Here is a 19,728-nt window from a genome sequence, read left to right as displayed (position 1 = left end):
CAAACACAATATCAGCTCACTCCGCTACAATGATAGGGAGTTGACAGGATAAACATTAAACCCTGAGCAACAAGATGTGAAAGAACAGAGGGCAAGAAAAGCTGCAATACTGGTGAGAGTATTTGATGTTACTGGTTTTACAATCGTAGACTCAGGAGTGGAGCTGAACCTGATTTCATCTCAACTGTTCAGCAAGGCGTTGGCTGACAATCAAGTCCCCAGATTCCCAGCGTGTGTAACAAAAATTTTAAGCACGTTTGGAGCAAACACAATGGCCACAAAACTACAAATCAGATTAGAATTAGAGGTTGGAAGAAACTACTTGGAACATCCATTTCCGAATGTCAAGAATTTCCTTGTAGTTTTAATTCTTGCAACAGTTTATCTGCAAAAAAGAATAGATTTTGAAACAGGGAATTTATTTGCAGCCCACAAGATTCTCCATCAGGGCATGACAAATTCTGCCATCAAGAGTAACTGATGATGACAGGCACTGAGAGAGGGCCATCGCAACAGCCAGTTACTAATGAAATGGCTAAAGTAAACATTCATCCTGGTGTTCAAAGCAAAATTATGAAACCTAATTGCTTGTGAGAGGCATACTGTGCCGATCTACAGAGTACTATGACAAAGTATAAACATATTTTTATGGAGAGGCTAGCCATTACATGAGGTTTGCAATGCATGCTTGACATCAACTACATCAAGCATTTCAACTACTCACACATCTTGTGGCTTGGGTGAAGAGAATCACTGTGAGTAAGGAAATCAGAAAAACGTTAGATTAGTGAATAATTGAACCTAGCGGAATTACTTCCAATACCCCATTATAATCATGCCCAAGCTATATGGGAAGGTGCAAATTGTTTTGGATGCAAGAATTATAAATGAAATACTTATCTCAGCGGTAAAATGTAGTCTTGGGAACAGTTATAAGGATTTTTATCAGTTTTGTAATTTGACAATGGATATCATCTAGATTATCTCCCAAGATAAATTTCAGCAACTCAGTTAATCTTCTACGTTCGTGAATACTTTTAATTCAATTTAAAGCTTTCCTTGTCAATAGTGAGCTATGCTTCAGTGACACAAAGTATTTAATGGCAGAAAATCTGTTCATTATATAATCACAAACTTCCTTAGCTTCAAGTATGAGTGTCTTTCAAGGATTCGGTACTTAGTATTTCTTAATCCTGAAGTAACAATTTTTGAAATTTGTTATGTATTTATTGATTTTAAACATATTAATTACTCAAGACTCATCTGGTTGAAAATTATTTCAATAAGAGGCATAATCTGACGAAAAATCTCTAACAAAACTTAGAATTAACATTATTCCGATATTTTAAAATTCTTGTGGCTTCTGCATTGCTTTGATTCGCATTTAAAATTGCGTGAATATCAGTAAGGCACTTTTTAAAGGCTGCAAACTCCCATGAACTCTGTTTATGGTCTGTATGTTGTAGTTCCACGTTGTAGGTGATGGATGTGGAAAGCTGATATCCATAAACCTTTTGTGATTTGACACATGTTGTGGTGATCTCGAGAAGAATGTGGGACTGGTCAGAAGAGAAATATATTCTTGTGTTTCGTGTAATATGGGCTTCAGTTCTCGTTATTAAGGTATGTCGATGTGAATGCAATGTGCATTACTATAAGCTGCTTTTATTTTTTCTTGAAGTACTATTTTTTTTGCCGTTCATGACTTTTGCACCATCAAATATATGAGTGAGCAGGTTTTGCCCATTTCTTTGAAGGACTATGTTCAACTGCTCTAAAATACACCGAGGTGACAAAAGTCATGGGATAGTGATAAGCATACGTACAGAAGGCGGTAGTGTCGTGTACACAGGGTATAAAAGAACAATGCATGTCATTTGTACTCGGGTGATCCATGTGCAAGGGAGTTTAACTTGATCATGGCCACACAACCGGAATTTACTGACTTTGAACCCAGAATGATAGTTGGAGCTAGATGCATGGGACATTCCATTTCAGAAAACGTTAGAGAATTCAATATTCTGCGATCCACAGTGTAAAGAGTGAGGCGACAATACCACATTTCAGAAATTACCTCTCATCACGGACAACACAGTGGCAGACGGCCTTCACTTATCGACCGTGAGCAGCTGCGTTTCGATACAGTTATCAGTGTTAACAGACAAGCGCCACTGCATGGAATAACCCTAGAAATCGATGTAGTGCGTACGACGAACGCATGAGTTAGACAGTACATCAAAATATAATGGGTTATGACAACAGACAACTGATATGAGTGCCCCTGCTAACAACACTTCGTCACCTGCAGCACCTCCTATGGGCTTATGCCAAATCGTTGGACCCTAGACGACCTTTGGTTACTAGGTTAAACGTTTCTAAGAGAGACGATCCTGTTTCAACTGTCCTAATTTGAGCAGTCGTAATTTCTGTCGAACACCTTTTCTTACCTCAAGAACTCTTGCAATGGTGAAGGAAGTGAGGGAAGGGCCCTTCCATCCCTCCCCCCCCCCCCTTTCCCCTTACGCTTGTGCAATGTGCATGAAGCATCCTTTGCCTCAAGCGCCCCCACAATGCAGCCAGAAGAATACAAGCTCGGCTCCACACACTTGATCATTTTTTAAAATAATGCAATTGCATGCGTATGACCATTTACTGTCCAGAATGGAGAGCTCCCAGTAGCAGACACAGCGATCAGCTGGGCTAAAGAAAAAGATATCTATATGTATTATGGCAATCCATCTCTAATTAATAATAATATTATTATTAAGTATGTATGCTTCATTATACTTAGCTTTTTTGCTGCTATAATTGTTATAGACACACAGCAGCAGCTGCCACCCACAGGATGTCCAGCGTTGTTAGACTAAACCATAGCATGAGCAGAGCAGCTGCAGTGAACGCCTAATCCAGTGATGAATGAGGACACTCAGATGATTCCACAGTCATAATCCACTGGGTGTCTTCCCAACTTTTTGGGCATGGTGTCATCTGACTTTATCAAACCAAAACCACAGCAACCAAGGTCCACAAGAGTGTTGTTATTCACTAACACATACAATGCAACTGTCAGTGGTTCTAAATGTGCAAATGTATGTTTGGCACCTAAAAATGATTTTGAAGTAGTTATAGAGGTAGAAAATGCACAACATGCTGGTGCTGTAGTGCAGTACTCATGGTATGAGTGGGACTATCCATGTAGTGTGGCGGAATATACAGAAAGGAATTGACACATCCCACACCCCTACTGACATTCACATGTTTGGTTGTAAAGTGTCTATAGTAGATATGTATAGTGAATCAATGCTAAAATTAACCTCATGGGACATGAAAATAAATCTAAAACATCCAAGAGTTGTTGAACTGAGAAACTCATATTGTGAATTTTGACCTGCCACTGACAGATTGTGTTGTTGGTGTCTCTGTATACAAGGGGGGCATATTATGAATATATTGAGTATCTGCACAATAGTAGTGTAAATATTGATCAGGTGGAGCATTGAATCAACACCTGTGCTCCCTTTGTATCAAAGTGTGTAAGTGTTGAGCCTGTAACTATAAAATCAGTGGAGGCTATAATAAGAACTACTGATTATACAATACTTTACAGCATTATACAAAATACATTAAAGCACTAACAAAACATTTTTAAAAAGAGATTGCATAAATACAGAATGATTTTATTTAAATAAGACCAACTCAAAAACTGTACAATATTGACAGCAGCAGAAGTACATAATATTAAGTTAATTTTATGTATTTGTAATATTTACAGCATATAGAGACTAGCAGCAGCAGGTGAAGAACCACACAAATATGCACAAACACCCATAATATATAAAATTCTTTTACAAGCACGCACAGTGTGCAGATGTGTACATGGCACTCATAATTATATACAGCTCACACACACACACACTCACACACACACACACACACACACACACACACACACACACACATACACTTACACACTTTAGCAAATAGTGCTTGAAGAGCTCAGTTTCCATCTGCACAAGTGAAGCATTTGTCGTCAAGATGTGACAGACCTACTTTCAGTTGCAGTGCGGTATATACTTCAAGCCTTATGACTGAAAGACTACTTGTTGCACCATATGAAGAGATTTGTCATCAGAAAACAGATACTCCTTATAGTTTTTGATTTTGAGCGCCTGTGAGGCTGCACAATGCACATCGTTACCTGGTCTCAGGGTGGCATCTGGATCTAAATGGTATGTACAGATCATCGGTCTGAGACCTATAAACTCCACAATCTGCAAGCTATTCACCTTGTCTTTCATCAGGCCAATAACCTTCTTGTTCTAAGGTGTTATACCGTAAGGATTATCAGCTGCAAATCTAGGCCTTTCGAGTCTTCCACCCAGTAGGAGAAACTTGACACCAGTGAAGTTTGATTTTACCAACTTGTAATGGAATCGGTACTTGTGAAGTTTGGAGAAATCCAGACCACTCAGACTGGTATAGACAGGCTTTGTGAACTCCAATGAAACCTTAGCCATCTCCATAGCCACTAGTCCTTCCATGAAGATTGTGGCCCACGAAAATCTGTCCTAGTAAGGTAATCTCTTGCACCATAATACCCATCCCAACTGTAAGCTAAATGCATATCGGACATTCTCCATGGCTTAGCGAAAAAATTATTCATTAATTTGTAAAAATCTTTACAAATCACACATCGTTTGAGCCCTCTGTTCAGTTTTTAAATCAATATACTCCTTCAAGCAGGAACGCCACTTGGAGGAGATGTCGTGGGTGGATCTAAGAAGTCGCATCACCAACCTCAGTCGCTGCTGGAGGTTTGTATAGCGTAGAATGTGTCGCTGCTTATTTCCCAGTGTTGTCATCAGCTTGCGGACGGAGCCATTTCGTGGGAACAGGCGTGCCCAGTGCTATGCTTGTCACGCAAATCACAGAAAAATTCCAGGGCTGCCTCCAGAATGTATCCCCTAGCAGCGTCAGCAGCCACACTGAGGATCTTACCCTTCAATTCGGCGATTTCAGCTTAGGACAGCCATCGGAATCCACCAAATGGCAGAGTTTGTTGCATGGCCTCAGATCGTCAGATCCTGTACTCTTGCTCACTCAATTGAGGGTTATTCACCTTGGCATACCTATGGACATACTGACAAAGTGCCTTACGAATCTCAATTTCGAAAAAAGAAACATATCAACATTGGTCAACAGTTCCAGTTTGGCACATGTCTTTTTTAATATTGCTTTCCACGAAAGTCCCAGCATGATGTAATAGATGGCAGGATCCAGATTGCATGTGCCCAGGGATAAACTCCAGAATTTCTCAGAAAAATCTGTGAGCATGGGCACATCTGTCTCCATGTACAATTTAGCGAACCCCTCATAAATTAGTGATGCTGAACTTCTGGCAAACAATTGCCACATACCTATGTTTCTCGTCTGTTATCGCAGTGTCTGTGAGTTTGCTGGCGAGTGTGGTCATATTGAGCATATTAGTTTTGCTGAGTCTCTCCATCAAATTCATATGGAGAGACGCCCTTCTTTTTAACAAGCTGAAACTTTGCATCGTTGGGAAATTCAGCCCAAGTGATTAGCCTGTCCTCATGTCGCACCACCTCCGCAAGTTGAAGGGGTGCCTGTATAAACCTTAGCGAATCTAGGAAGCGGAGCGATATTCTTGGCGTCATTTGCTTAGTAAATGAAATGCGCTTTTCTACATTGTCAGGTATGATACCGACCTTATCATTCTCCAACCAGAAAGCACTCAAACGCTCAACAAGAAAGTGAGCATCACCCCCCACAAATTATGACAGAAGTCGGGTATGTATTGAGAGAGTTGTACTTCAAACTGCATGCTTTGTGAGCTGCTTTGTGGAACTTTATTCTTAGATGACATTGGTCCCTATGAGAAGTTCCCGCTTTTCTATCCAAAGACAGGTCACAAATGACATTTAACTGCCTGGTTGTATAAAGCATCATTTTCCTGTGATTCGGTAACCATGAAGTTTATGCTTAAAGGCCATTAATATCCCAAGCATGTTTTTCGAGCTCAGAGAGCAACCATCTCACAGGATTATCACCTGACATATGAGTCAAATATTTTGGGACTGGAATAATATTAGCATACAACCCGAAATGCTGCTGCATACAGTATGTGTCGTTCCGTGAAAGTGATGTGAGGGGCATTGGGATCAACTTCACAGTGCGCCAGAGGAACTAGTAAGTGTTCAGAATCGGCATACGCAACAAAGGGACTCATTCCTGGTAGCGAGCGTTCTTAAACTTTAAAATGTTTTTCTCCTTCGTGGGCATTTTCACACGGACTAGTTCCTGGCTTGAGCAATAAAGCAGATGTCTTTCTAAGTACTCAGATTTTGTAAAAGAGTTGAGACATCTTTGGCATAAGTGCCTTGCCTCAATCTTTTTCGACATTTAGGCGGAAAGCAGGCGGGACATGTTTTTGATCCAGATGCAGTGTTGCTTCTTGACTTCTGGGAATAGCAATAGATGTACGTGTTTAGAATACCGAAAGGCTACAATGGAAAAGTACAGAGGTCAAACTACTTTATGCTTCACATCTTCTGGATTGCTTTTCTTCCCATCTACAAACATACCGTAAACATGAAGCTAGTAATTAAGGTTCTGCCTCTCGAACTTTTAGCAGGTTTGGAGCTGTGACAGGGAATGAGATGCCTTCAAAGTCATAATGTCTGCATATGTTATGTGTGTTTTACGTATCTATAAGATCTGCATTTTTCAGGTAATTTCTATCACAAGCCAGAAGTGACCATGTGAAGCAGTATTCATCCTTCTCATCTAGATTCAGGACATTAAAGCATCATTGATTAGCAGCAATATCATCTGGAAGAGGGATGAAACTGGACCTCCCAATTAACTGAATAAAAATATGTGAGTATACATCGAAATAAAGTACCCAGCTGAGTGCCTCACCACAGTCTCTTCTATTCGTATTGGAAAAATATTTCAGGACCACTGCTGTCAGCAAATGTTCCACACCACTGTGTAGTTGACATTCCCGCAATATCGTGCCATTCTTCCTCAAAAGTTTGACGATGCTTTTCTCTGCAACATCGTTTCTGCCTTCTTTAGGGAAGTGCAACAGCTCACAGTAGAGAACTGCTTTGCATATGTTGGTGGGATACCATTGGGCATTGGTGATTTCAGGGAGCTCCCTTTCCACTTTCCACCACTGTTTGACAGGCATGAAGGAAGGTAGCCGGATCTCGAAATCCAGCATTGATATTATGTGTGGCACGGTAAGTTCTTACCCTAGAAAGCAGCAGCAACCACAGAGTACTCTAACGTGGCTGTGTTGTTTTACCTAGTGTTGGTGGATCAGATGGGCTCTGGGGCTCCTACATACAGGGTGGGGTGACGATGATGACGTTAATGGTATGACACTGCTACCGTTAGGCTGGGGCATTAGCCTTGTGACCTCTGATGAGGTGACGCAGACGTCGAGAGCATCGTTCTGCAACCTATAGGCTGGGGCCGGTAGACTAACGGCCTCGGACGAGGTGACACAGGCGCTGATGGCTCTGCCCTGCTACTGCTAGGCTGAGGTGGTAGTCTGACGGCACCGCACGACGTGACGTAGACATTGATAGTACTACGCTGCTTCCGCGAGACCGACGTGAAGCAGGGGTCGGTGGCTGTATCGATGAAGGGTCCAGAGTCGGTGTTATGAGCTCACCTCTGGAAGTTTCCAGTACTCCTTCTGCAATAGAAGAAAAAGAGATATTGATTTAGCATGTTGATTGGAAGGGGTGGCCGGATGCCCTTCCTGCCGCCACCCCGTACCCCCCAGGACAGAATCAGAGTACCCCATCTGTCTGTGTCTAGTGTAAATCATGGAAAAGTGCGGATGTGTGTCAAATGTCTGTGAATCGTGTAACTGAGGCGGGAGGTGAGGACCAGCCCGGTATTCACCTAGAGGGATGTGGAAAACCGCTTAAAAACTACATCCAGGCTGTTCGGCACACTGGCCCTCGTCGTTAATCCGGCGGATTTGATCCGTGGCCGGCGCACCTACCCAAGTCCGGCTAACCTGGTGGGTCAAACAACAGACATGTACATCCAACAATAATTATTAATTTACGATTAGTTCACTCATATGAAGGGATGGTCTGTAGTGAATACTTAGAAGAAGAGCTTCTTAGCCGAGAATGCTGTAAAAAACTTTATTGAAGATAACCAGTTTTGGTAAACCTAAGTTACCAGCTTCAGATCTGTAATAAAATTACAAGAAGACCTACAAGTGTATAGATACTTGTACTGTGAAAGAGGAAACTATTATCTTTTACTGTATCAAGCGATATGTTGCTGTTCAATGACAGTAACAAATATACATGACACTCCTGTGGCAATGGATCAGAGTTAAGTACTTCATTATGTTCTAGTTATAATAAAGGGATGTTACGATATAATATTATAGTATCAACTCGGCCTCTTCCAGAAGTCATCTAAGAACCCACCTCTTTGCTGACAGGTGTTTTTTCTTCCAACCCGACAGTAACAGTTGTAGGATCGTTCAAGAAAATTTTACGATCAGTAGTACTAAAATCCCCGAATCACACAGTATTACTTGGAGGCGACTCTAACCTATTCAGTATAGATTGGGCCATCTACATGTTCACTGCAGGTGGTACAACCATACAGTCTAATGAAGTACTTTTGAACACGTTTTCTGCACTGTCTTGAACAACTAGCTCGACAGCCCACACGCAATGGAGGTATTTTAGACCTTGTGGATACAAACACGAGCCAACGGTTTTGCTGCAGTGTTAACACTGGTTCCCGTCAAATCACCAAAGTTAAGCGCTGTCGGGCTGGGATAGCACTTGGATGGGTGACCAATCCGGTCTGCCGAGTGCTGTTGGCAAGTGGGGTGCACTCAGCACTTGTGAGGCAAACAGGAGCTACTTCATTGAGAATGTGGCGGCTCAAGTCTCGTAAAGTGACATACGGCTGAGAGAACGGTGTGCTGACCACATGCTCCTCCATATCCGCGTCCAGTGACGCCTGTGGTTGAGGATGACACGGCGGTCGGTCGGTACCGTTGGATCTTCCAAGGCCTGTTCGGGCGGAATTTAGTTAGTTTTAGTATTAGCTACAAACGCGCCCGACCTTATCGACAGTTTTAGTATAGTGACAGGGATTAGCAATCATGCTGTCATCATAGTGACAATGTATACTGAAGTTAATAAATCCATCAAGAAGGCTGTGAGAGTATTTATGCTAGAAGAAGCTGATAAACAGTTGTTAGCATCCCACTTAGACGATGAATGGACATATTTAGTTCCAATACGGCGGACGAAGCGAAATCATGGGCAAAGTTTCAACTGATTATTAATCGTTCTCTGGAGATCTATGTGCTAAGTCAGTGATTCAAGGATGGAAGAGAGCCTCCGTGGTTTAATAATGATATTCGGAAAATGATGAGGGAAAAGAAATTTTTGCACTCTCGGTTCAAAAAAGGACGCGCAAATGTTGACAGACAAAAATTAGTAGAAATTAGTGCGACCATAAGAAGATCAATGTGCGAACCATACAACAACCGTCTTATCTGAGCGAAGGATCTCGCCGAGGACCCCTAAAAATTCTGGCTATATGTAAAAGCACCACACGGGTCAGTTCCTCGTAGAACAGACTGGTGTGGCAGTAGAAGACAGCAAAAGGGAAACCGATATCTTAAATTTGTCGTTTAAGAAATCATTCACGCAGGAGGATCGTACAAATGAACTGTTGTATGACTGTCGCACAGATTCCTGCAAGGAGGACATAGAAGTAGGTATTCCTGGCGTAGAGAACCAGTTGGAAGAGTTGAAAACAAATAAGTCGTCAATTCCAAATGAAATACCAGTTCCGTTTTCTAGAGTGTACTCTGCAGCATTGCCATCTTACCTAGCCTGCATTTATCGCGAATCTCTGTCCTATGGGAAAAGAGCCAAGCGACTGGAAGAAAGCACAAGTAATTCCTGCACACAAGAAAGGTAAAATAAAGGACCCGCATAATTACAGACCGCATAATTACGGACGGTTTTCTGCAGAATTCTTGAACACATTCCGACGTCGAATGTAATAAATCTCCTTGAGATATTAAAGCTTTTGTCCACATATCAACACGGATTTCGAAGGCATCGCTCGTGCGAAACAGCTTGTCGTTTTCTCACATGATATCCTACAAACCATGGATGGAGGGCAACTGCCACATTCTGTATTCCTAGATTTCCGGAAAGCACTTGAAATGGTGCGCCACTCCAATCTGATGACGATGCATATGGATTAGGTTCCTGATAATGTGAGTGGTTTGGAGACTTTTTAAGTAAGTGCCCCAGGGTAGTGTGGCAGGACCTCTGTTATTCTCTATATACAGCACATAAATGATCTGGCGGACAGTGTGAACAGCAATCGAAGGCTGTTTGCTGATGATGTTGTGGTGTATGGGAAGTTGTCGGCCTTTTGTGACTGTAAGACAATACAAGCTGACTTAGACAGAATTTCTAGTTGAAGTGGTGAGTGGCAGCTTGTTCTGCATGTAGAAAAATGTAAGCTAGTGCAGGTGAGTAGGAAAATCAGTACTCGTCGCAGCGATTAAATATCTAGGCTTGACGAAACAAAGTGACATGAAATAAAATGAGCATATCGGGTTAGTAGTCGGGAAGGTGAATGTTCGACCTAATCTTATTGGGGGTATTTTAGGAAAGTGTAGCTCATCTATAAAGCAGACGGCATATAGGACGCTAGTGCAACCCATCCGTAAGTACTGCTCGAGTGTTAGCACCCCCAACAGGTCGGATTAAAGGAAGACATCGAAGCAATTCAGGGGCGTGCTGAATTATTGTTAGATTCGATCAACACGCAAGTATTACGGAAATGCTTCTTGAATTCAAATGGAAATCTCTCGAGGAACACTAATGAGAAAATTTAGAGAACCAGCATCTGAAGCTAACTGCAACATACATTTTGCGAAAGTACCTTGAAGATAAGGTATGAGAAATTAGGCCTCATACGGAGGCATATTAGGCAATCCTTTTCCCCTTCTCTATTTTCGAGTGGAACAGAAAGGGAATGGCTAGGAACGGTATGTAACACACTCTGCCATGATCGGTATGGTGGCTTGCGGGGTATGTATGTAGGTGTAGAGGTATAAACATTTAATGCTCCATTTCAAGACTTGGATCCAGCTGGGTGATCATCAGTTCGAACAGATACTATGAGATCAAGTTGTCGCTATAAGATGTAGATGCAAAATGTTGACATAAAAGTATCATGAAACACAGTTTGTGCTGATTCCTGAGCTTTGGCAAATTTTAAATGCATTGTTCTGGATTGTTGACTCTAAAGCCTTCACGCCGATTTCCTTACCAGGAGCTAGACGTCTAATAATAGCACAGATTAAAGATTCTATAGGCGATGCACCACAGTTTACAGGAAAAATTACACTTGTGCACTAAATCTTGCAAGTCAGCAGCCCCTCCTGCATAAGCCTGCTTGCATTGCTTAACACACTGATGAAATCTGAGCCTAGCTGCAATTATAGGTAAGTTGTGACTGTAATAGCCAGTCAGAAAACCACAAACATCAGACAAGTTCAAACTACTAGGGTCTGATAGAGTGCATTTTTCTGCACCACTTCGTATAACTTGTTAATGGAAGGCAGTAAGTGTCGACTCTGACATTCAGGGTCAGTTATTTGATTTGCCTTGCGATGAAAAAAAAATTAAAAAAATAGGCCTCCCAGCTCTCGTTTGCCTCATTGAAGCAAGTGAGTGGTTGAGGAAAAGGCAATGACTCTGTAGATGCAGAATGCTGTTGGCTTTGCAGTAGTCGTAACGGAAATTCTTGTTGTTGCTCTTGTTGTTTTTATTGTTGCTGTTGGAATTTACGTTGCTTTTCTTGCTGTTGCCACAGTTATATTGTTTCAGCTGCAACTGCTGCTGCCACAATATCCCGTAGCGAATAGGTGCATGATGAGAAAGTTCTCGTCGCCACTTTCATATCCTAATCGCCTTAGGTAGAACACAGTTTAACATAACTATCCCTGGTGGTGTTGTAGAGGCTAGAGGAACAAACAGGCACTTCCTGTGATGGATGACAATGGAATTCACAAAGTGAACGCCTAGCAAGGAGTTAAGTTCAGAGCACTGCAAAAGTAAGTCGTTGAAGCATGTACAGACAGTCCAGTGAGCAATCCAAATTGAAAAACATAAACACAGGTAAAATCAATCACTCTACTACCAATGACATGTAAGAAGGCTTTAGACAAGAGCTAGACTAATGCGGGGCATAGTGTTTACAGGTATACTCATGTCAGTGGAATGTGAAATGGGTACAGTGGTGGCAACCTCAGTGACATGTAACTGTGGCTGTGTTAAGAAACGTAAGTGTCTCTGACCTTTCCTCCATATCAGTGATGCATGCTGGACAGGGAATCCAATTCACTGTCGAATACTAAATTAATGTTGCATTTTGGAAATAAAATTCACTGTTCTTTCAGATAATAACTTCTAGCTTTGGTCTCATTTAGAAAATCATGTCAATCCTTCACCGTTTGTAGATCGTCGTCTGCATCATGTAAAGGTTTAATATTCTGTAACAATTGATGGGCGAACTTTCTTCCTGTGGTAAAATTTATCATTATATCTTTCTGCATAGGATAGGCTATGTTCAGCAACACTACATCTCTAGAAACACGCAACAATGCATCAGTTACAAAGTTAATCTGTTTGAGCAGATACCTTATTCAAAATCGAAGCCTTGTAACGTTATTGTCCAGTCCGTAAGATGGTTGTGTGTAAGATGACAGCTCATTAGAAAAGGTAATGCTCTTTTGGTCAGAGAACTGGATTACAGTTGTGACTATCTGACCTTTCAATTATATTTTGTGGCACCATTGCTTTAATTTCAAGGTCTACACTTGTGTCATGTGAAGTCATCCATATGAGTACTAAAATAAATCCGCTAAATTTCAGTTACACCATAAATCACACGAATCTAGAGGCCATGATTTCGACTTAGTGCTTAGGAATTACAATTATGAATAACTTAACTTGAAATGATCACAATTATAATTTTGTGGGGAAAGCAAACGAAGACTGCGCGTTATTGCCAGAACACATAGAAAATGCAACTAGTCTACTGAGTAGACTGCCTGCACTACACTGGTTCATTTTCTTATGCAGTACTGCTGTGTGTTTTAGGATCTGTATCAGATAGTATTGATCGAGGACACTGAAAAAGTTCAAAGAAGGGCAGCTCGTTTTGCATTATCGCAAAACGAGGAGAGTATGAGATGGGCATGATACATGAATTGGGGTGGCAATTATTAAAACAAAGGAATTTATCGTTGCAGCAGGATCTTCTTGGAGAAATTTCAATCACCAAATTTCTCCTCCAAATGCAAAATATGTTTTTGACGCCTGTCTACATAGGGTGAGGTAATCATCATAATAAAATAACAGCAAAGCTCGCATGGAAAGGGTCAATTGTTCGTTCTTCTTGCACACTGTTTGAGAATGGAATGGTAGAGAAACAGCTTGAAAGTGGCTCTTGTGAATTGCAGAGTGATCGTGTAGATGTGGATGCTTTCGCTGTGTAATGCCTTGTACTCTTTTACCTTCAATTCACGCTTAGAGCCAATCAATTCTGGCGATTTAGAAAAACCTTAGGAGTGTACTTCATGTAACTCTTCTCACGTACCTCATGAGAAATCAGACATCTCTTGAATTCTCTTATGAATTTGACAAAGAACATTTTCAGTCTTTTTACGTTTAGAGTGCCTCCTTTTTCTCTAATGTAATACTATCTTTGAAGCATTGAAGTTCACTATGCACACTACTCCAAATGAAATTTTGATAGTTGCTGATTGTGTATCTGTTATAAAGTTGATGACAATAAGTAACTGTAGAGTATCTATCTATAATCATGCTATAAATAAAATAAAACAATGCATTCATTGTAACAGAAAAGGAAAACTCGTAGAGATGACACAGGTAAAAGTACACTGTGGAGTCATGTGCAATGAAAAAGTGGATGTACATGCAAAAAGCCAATAGCAACAGTGATTCATTTAAATATAAAATTACCATGTACAGAACTTCATAAAATTCTTAAACCCAAAACTAATTTTCTTTCGATAAAGACAGGAACTTACCAAGCCAATTAAGGGGGCATTTACCATGCAGCAGTTCAAGACAAGATTCTGTGGAAATCTTGGTTCCAGAAAACAAAATTTTCTTGTCCTCTATGAAGGATACAGCAAGAGGAACTAATGAAGAATCTGCTACAGAAAAGTGTACCTCTCCTTGCGTCCAGTAGCACCCTTTTGGAAACAGGGGCAGTTGCCACTTATCACCTAGTAGTAAAATACCTTGAAAAAGTTGTTCACAACAAGAAAAGGACCTGTATAAAAACATAGAAAAGAAGGAAACTTCAATGAATGAATATAAGAGTGTAGTGTGTCCAATTTTTATTACTAACATAAAACTTAAATCTACACTCTCATTGTTATTATATACATTGTTCAGCACCTTGATGAAGTTTGATATTCTCAGTGTGTATTTATGTAAATGTGTACATGGAAGATGATGTATGGAAAAAGGTAAAAAAAACAAATAAAGAACCAATAATAATAATACAAAATAACATTTATCTTAGCCACAGTCCCTCTTCACCCACTTTAATACATCATCAATTCATGCACTTGGTGCTCATCTCTTCCTTACTGACATGTTCTCTAAATGCAACTCCCATTCCCTCATCACCATTCTAAGTATATAACTTGTCTGCAGAAAAACTCGATTTACATCTATTTGCTGTGATCCAGGTAGCCCCAAAATACACCCAATGGATACTGTCTGTCTGAGTTACCCGGAAACTTTGCTTGTATTCTTTGTCGTTGATTGAAGACTTCAATAATATATCATTCTTAATCAATTTGATTCTGTTTTGCCACAGCACTGACAACATATACACTACTCACAGGAAAAGATGGAATCTGTGTAATTTCACTTAACTGTAGATAAAGTTTATTTGATAGTGCACATACACGATTACCTCTGCCAAGAAACCCATCAACATTAATACCACACCACAAACAGTGATTTTGATAATGTGCAGTAATAGAATTATTCACCCAAACAGAGTTGCACCTAATGAAATAAAAAATTTTGCAGAAGAACAAAAAAAAAACTTTATGCTAATGTATTTGGGTTTTATTGGTGCAGACAGAGCATATGAGTTAAAACACCATTCTGGATATTTTAGTGACAATAATTACAAAATTTATTACGTTGTCTTTGAAAAATGGCAGTATTTCAACTTTCGTAGCTGAACAATTTTATATCTGTGCAGTTGCGGCGTTGTACTGGTGAAACTCATTGTTTTTTCTGTGTTACTTGCAGCATAAATAGCATCTTTATTTTGAAAAACGCATGTCAAAATAAATTATGGTTATTAAAAAACAAGTTTGCACTATTCCTGGACAATTACGCGAAACTTGTACTTTCATTACACACATTTTCAATCCTTAATAAGACAAACATGCAAATCCATGTTTGTCTGGTAGTTGCTAACAGAAATTCTGTTGTTCAGCTGGGACGTACTGACACATATAAGGCAAGGCTTTCTTCTTGGTGGTTTTTATTTGTAAAAGTTTATCACAGAAGATAGAGAAAATTGGAAAGTTATCTGGTGGCAGATTTCTTTTCCCAGTGCCTCTCAGCTTCCTTTTGAAGCTCTGAGAAACCCACAGTTGCGAAATGTTACAATTTTTTCTTCTCCTCAGTGAAGCAGGATCGTCATATGAAATTCGGAAATGAACATACTCAGATCTTTTGAATTAGGTACTATGATATAGTGCACTAACATCCCTGAAGTCCTGTGGTTCCATCTTGCAGGCAAGGAATCCGTTGTCTTTGGCGTTGGTAATGATTAGGATCCATTTGTGTGGGTGCTATATGTGAGACCATCTTCTGTTCCTCTCCATAAAGCCAAACCCTTATCACAAGGTAGGAACTATGTCCTTTTATGAGGAATTTCTGGCCTACAGCAGTGAAATATTTATAGACAATGAGATTTTGGAAAAGGGAAATCATCCACCCGTCGTTATTGTGCCCAATGCAACAGTCAGGACAGATTATCACATTTAGAAACTCACCATCAGTGAGTGGAATGAAATTTGTGAGAACATGCTTCAGAATACATGAACTTGTGTTTGCTACCCCTCTCCTGACAGCGCTTTTATGCCCAAAATCATGATAGCAGTGCTTCTACTAGCATTATGTAATATTACGGTGTACCAGGAGTGCTGCCATTGATAGAATACAGGAGAATGATTCAACTGTGGACAGAAGAGCAGGCCTACCTGTCGAAAATCGAGATGCACAGGTACATTATTACCTACTGTTTTGCTTTCTCCGGCATCAGCAGCAAGTGTTTTGTATGCTGCTTCAGCCCTTTCATGGAAAATTACGTTTTACATTTTAGCTTTTTAATTCTTTTGGCAAGATCTGCAATACCTATCTAAATAAAGAGTTTGTTGCAACATGAACACATATCTGAACATGACACAACAAATTTTAATTTAAAATCTCTCCTGACGTATTTGTGTTGATATTTAGTTCAGGATACTTCTCTTGGGAAAGAAGAAACATGTTGCGGGTGATCAAATCTGAACTTAAATAGCAACTAATACTTTTACACCTTGAGTAGTATCTTACTGCTTTGTGCCTCTTGACGAATGTGTACTGTATTTCACAAGTTTCTAAAGGCAAATGATACATATACTTGAACAATGACGACAGGACACACTCTTATCTGTTGTTTGTCCCTTCATATTAGGTACCTCAGTCCAATGGAAAGTCGAAAATTGGATCTGCTTCTCATGTTCAAGCGCGTAAGATCTCCAAAACAGCTGCACTTTATGATTTTCCGATAAATCTCTGCATAAAAACTGCCAGGGGAAAATTACATCCTAGAAACAAACGAAATTCCATCACAAATATTTTGAATATGTCTACATAACGTGAGATATTCAGGCTCACGTTCGAGTTAATATCATATGAAAAATAGAAATTGTTTTCAAAAGATTCGCCAGCCACTGTGGCATAGCGGTTCTAGGCGCTTCAGTCCGGAACCGCGCCGCTGCTACGGTCGCAGGTTCGAAACCTGCCTCGGGCTTAGATGTGTGTGATTCCCTTAGGTTAGTTAGGTTTAAGTAGTTCTACATCTATGGGACTGGTGACCTCAGATGTTAAGTCACATTGTGCTTAGAGCCATTTGAACCATTTTAATGACCCATACAAAACTTCAATTAGTTTGACTGTGAAGGTTTTATAGGTATGCATTAATCATTTGTTCCTCAATCCAGCGATCTGTCCTGAGTTCATCTGTCACTGATTGGCTGATAACTATCATGATAAGGATTATAGACTTCATTAACTAATTTTCAGTTGGTGCTTGGCAGAACACGTTAATAATACTAAAAGGAATATCACATCCTAATGTTCTGTGATCCTTTTTAATATTATTATTACTGCAAGCTAACACTTGTGTGTGGCAATAGCTTGATCCAATTAAAAGTTTGTTTTATTACTGTTAAATTACACAGTGATTTAGCCCATATAATGTTAATTTATTTTATTGTAGTTTAATTAAACTAAGATTAAACTGTAATTTACTGTGTTTACTTTGCTGTGCGTGTTGGGGCTTAAGGTCGCTCAACGTCGAGGGCATCAGCGCCCATTTACTTTGCTAACATAAAGACAGCTATTCTTCGTATGTGAGCAAAGTGCGCCATGCACCCACTCGTGTTATGAGAACCGGCGCTCCCATTCGAGGGTTAAATGCCTCACACATATATCAGTGCTCTGGACAGATTTCAGGAAAAACATTTCAAAATCGTTTTGTGAAAATAATTGGAGTATGCCTTGAACTGGTCTGAACTTCTGAAGCTTTTGAAATTTAGACTGTGATCCATAATAAGCTCACATGAGGAAGCAGTTAGTTTGCTCCTCCATTCATTGGATACTGTGTTAATATCAGTTTTCATACTATCACTATCAAATTCGCTGTACTATCAGCACAGTTGCATCACACTTCACTAATGCCTTTAAATTATGTTTCAAGCTTTTTATAATGAGCTTGCACATCATGAAGCATTTTTGTTACTGTACTTACATTGTCTGTGTATATTTGGTTTGCAATAACCATTCTAAAATAAGAGGTTTCAGTTGCAGATTTTTGACACTGAATCTTGAGGTTTTTTTAATACTGCTGTGATTTTGACCGCTACATTATTGAATTTACTCTAGGTCAGTCAAGACCAATTATTTGTGTGTGTTGGATGGTGTTCCATACAATATATTTAAAAATATCTCTAATTGTGCTATAAAACCACTGGTGTACATTGTTCTCATATCCTTTTCAACTGTAAATTCTCCAAGTTCTCCATTCACAAAAGAGGACAATGATAATGTTGATAGGTATTGCCAGTTTCCCAATTCAGTGTTTTCTAAAAAATAATTGAAAAAGTTTCCTTTTTAATCCTATATGTCTTTGTGGAGGCTCTCTATAAAGCAGTGATTGAAAGAGAACATGCTTTTGGTATTTTCTTACTCCTTTCACAAGTACATCTACATCTACATAGATACTCCACAAGCCACCATACAGTGCCTGGCGGAGGGTACCCTGCCCCTCTAGTTGTCACTTCGGCTCCTGTTCCACTCGCAAATAGAGCGAGGGAAAAACGACTATCTGTATGCCTCCATATGAGCCCTAATGTCTCGTATCTTATCTTCATGGTCCTTACACACGATGTATGTTGGCGGCAGTAAATTCGTTCGGTACTCAGCTTCGAGCGCCAGTTCTCTAAATTTTCCCAATCGTGTTTCTCGAAAAGAAAGTCACCTTCCTTCCAAGGATTTCCATTTGACTTCCCAAAGCAACTCCATAACACTTAAGTGTTATTAGAACCTACCAGTAACAAATCTAACAGCCCTCCTCTGAACTGCTTTGATGTCTTCCTTCAGTCTGACCTTGTATGGATCCCAAACACTATAGCAGTTCTCAAGAATAGGTCGCCCCAGCGTCCTATATGCGGTCTCCTTTACACATGAACCACTCTTTCCTAAAATTATCCCAATAAACTGAAGTCCTTCCCGACCACAGTTCTCACATGCTCATTCCACCTTATATCGCTTTCCAACGTTAGACCTAGATATTTAAACGACTTGACTGTATCAAGCAGGTCACTAGCAATGCTAAAACCGAACATTACAGGTTTCTTCTTATTACTCATTCGTAAGACTGCCAAGTAACGTTACGTTCCTGAAAAAAAGTCAATGCTGAATGTTGAAGAAACACTAAAAGTGAATAAAAATAATGCTGTAGCGGATGTAACCAAATAATTGGGTTTTAGTGGCGATTTCATAGACGGTATGCTGCAAGAATGGCATAATATCAACTTCATTAGGTGGAATAACACTACTAACGCTGTTCGATTTTGGAGTGAGGTTTTGCAGTATAGAAATGCCGCAGGGGAGAACCCTTTTTCTTTGATTTCACAGCTAGAAATGACTGTTCTATGCCTACCACATTCAAATGCAGAAGTGGAAAGAATTTTTAGTTCTATGAACATTATAAAAACTAAACAACGTAACAGTCTTTCGTTAAAGACAATTAATGTTTTGATCATATTGAGAGACCAGCTGAAGA

At 40.0% G+C, this 19,728-nt stretch overlaps 1 pseudogene; it reads left to right on the top strand.

Moving 5' to 3' along the window:
- The first annotated feature begins 8,774 nt into the window (after positions 1 to 8,774).
- LOC124709324 lies at positions 8,775 to 8,893 on the top strand (annotated as a pseudogene).
- The last annotated feature ends 10,835 nt before the right edge of the window (positions 8,894 to 19,728 follow it).

Source organism: Schistocerca piceifrons, chromosome 7 (assembly GCF_021461385.2).
Source record: "Schistocerca piceifrons isolate TAMUIC-IGC-003096 chromosome 7, iqSchPice1.1, whole genome shotgun sequence".
Taxonomy (NCBI): domain Eukaryota; kingdom Metazoa; phylum Arthropoda; class Insecta; order Orthoptera; family Acrididae; genus Schistocerca; species Schistocerca piceifrons.
The sequence above is the reverse complement of the archived record's forward strand: the minus strand, read 5'-3'. Positions and strand labels throughout refer to the sequence as shown.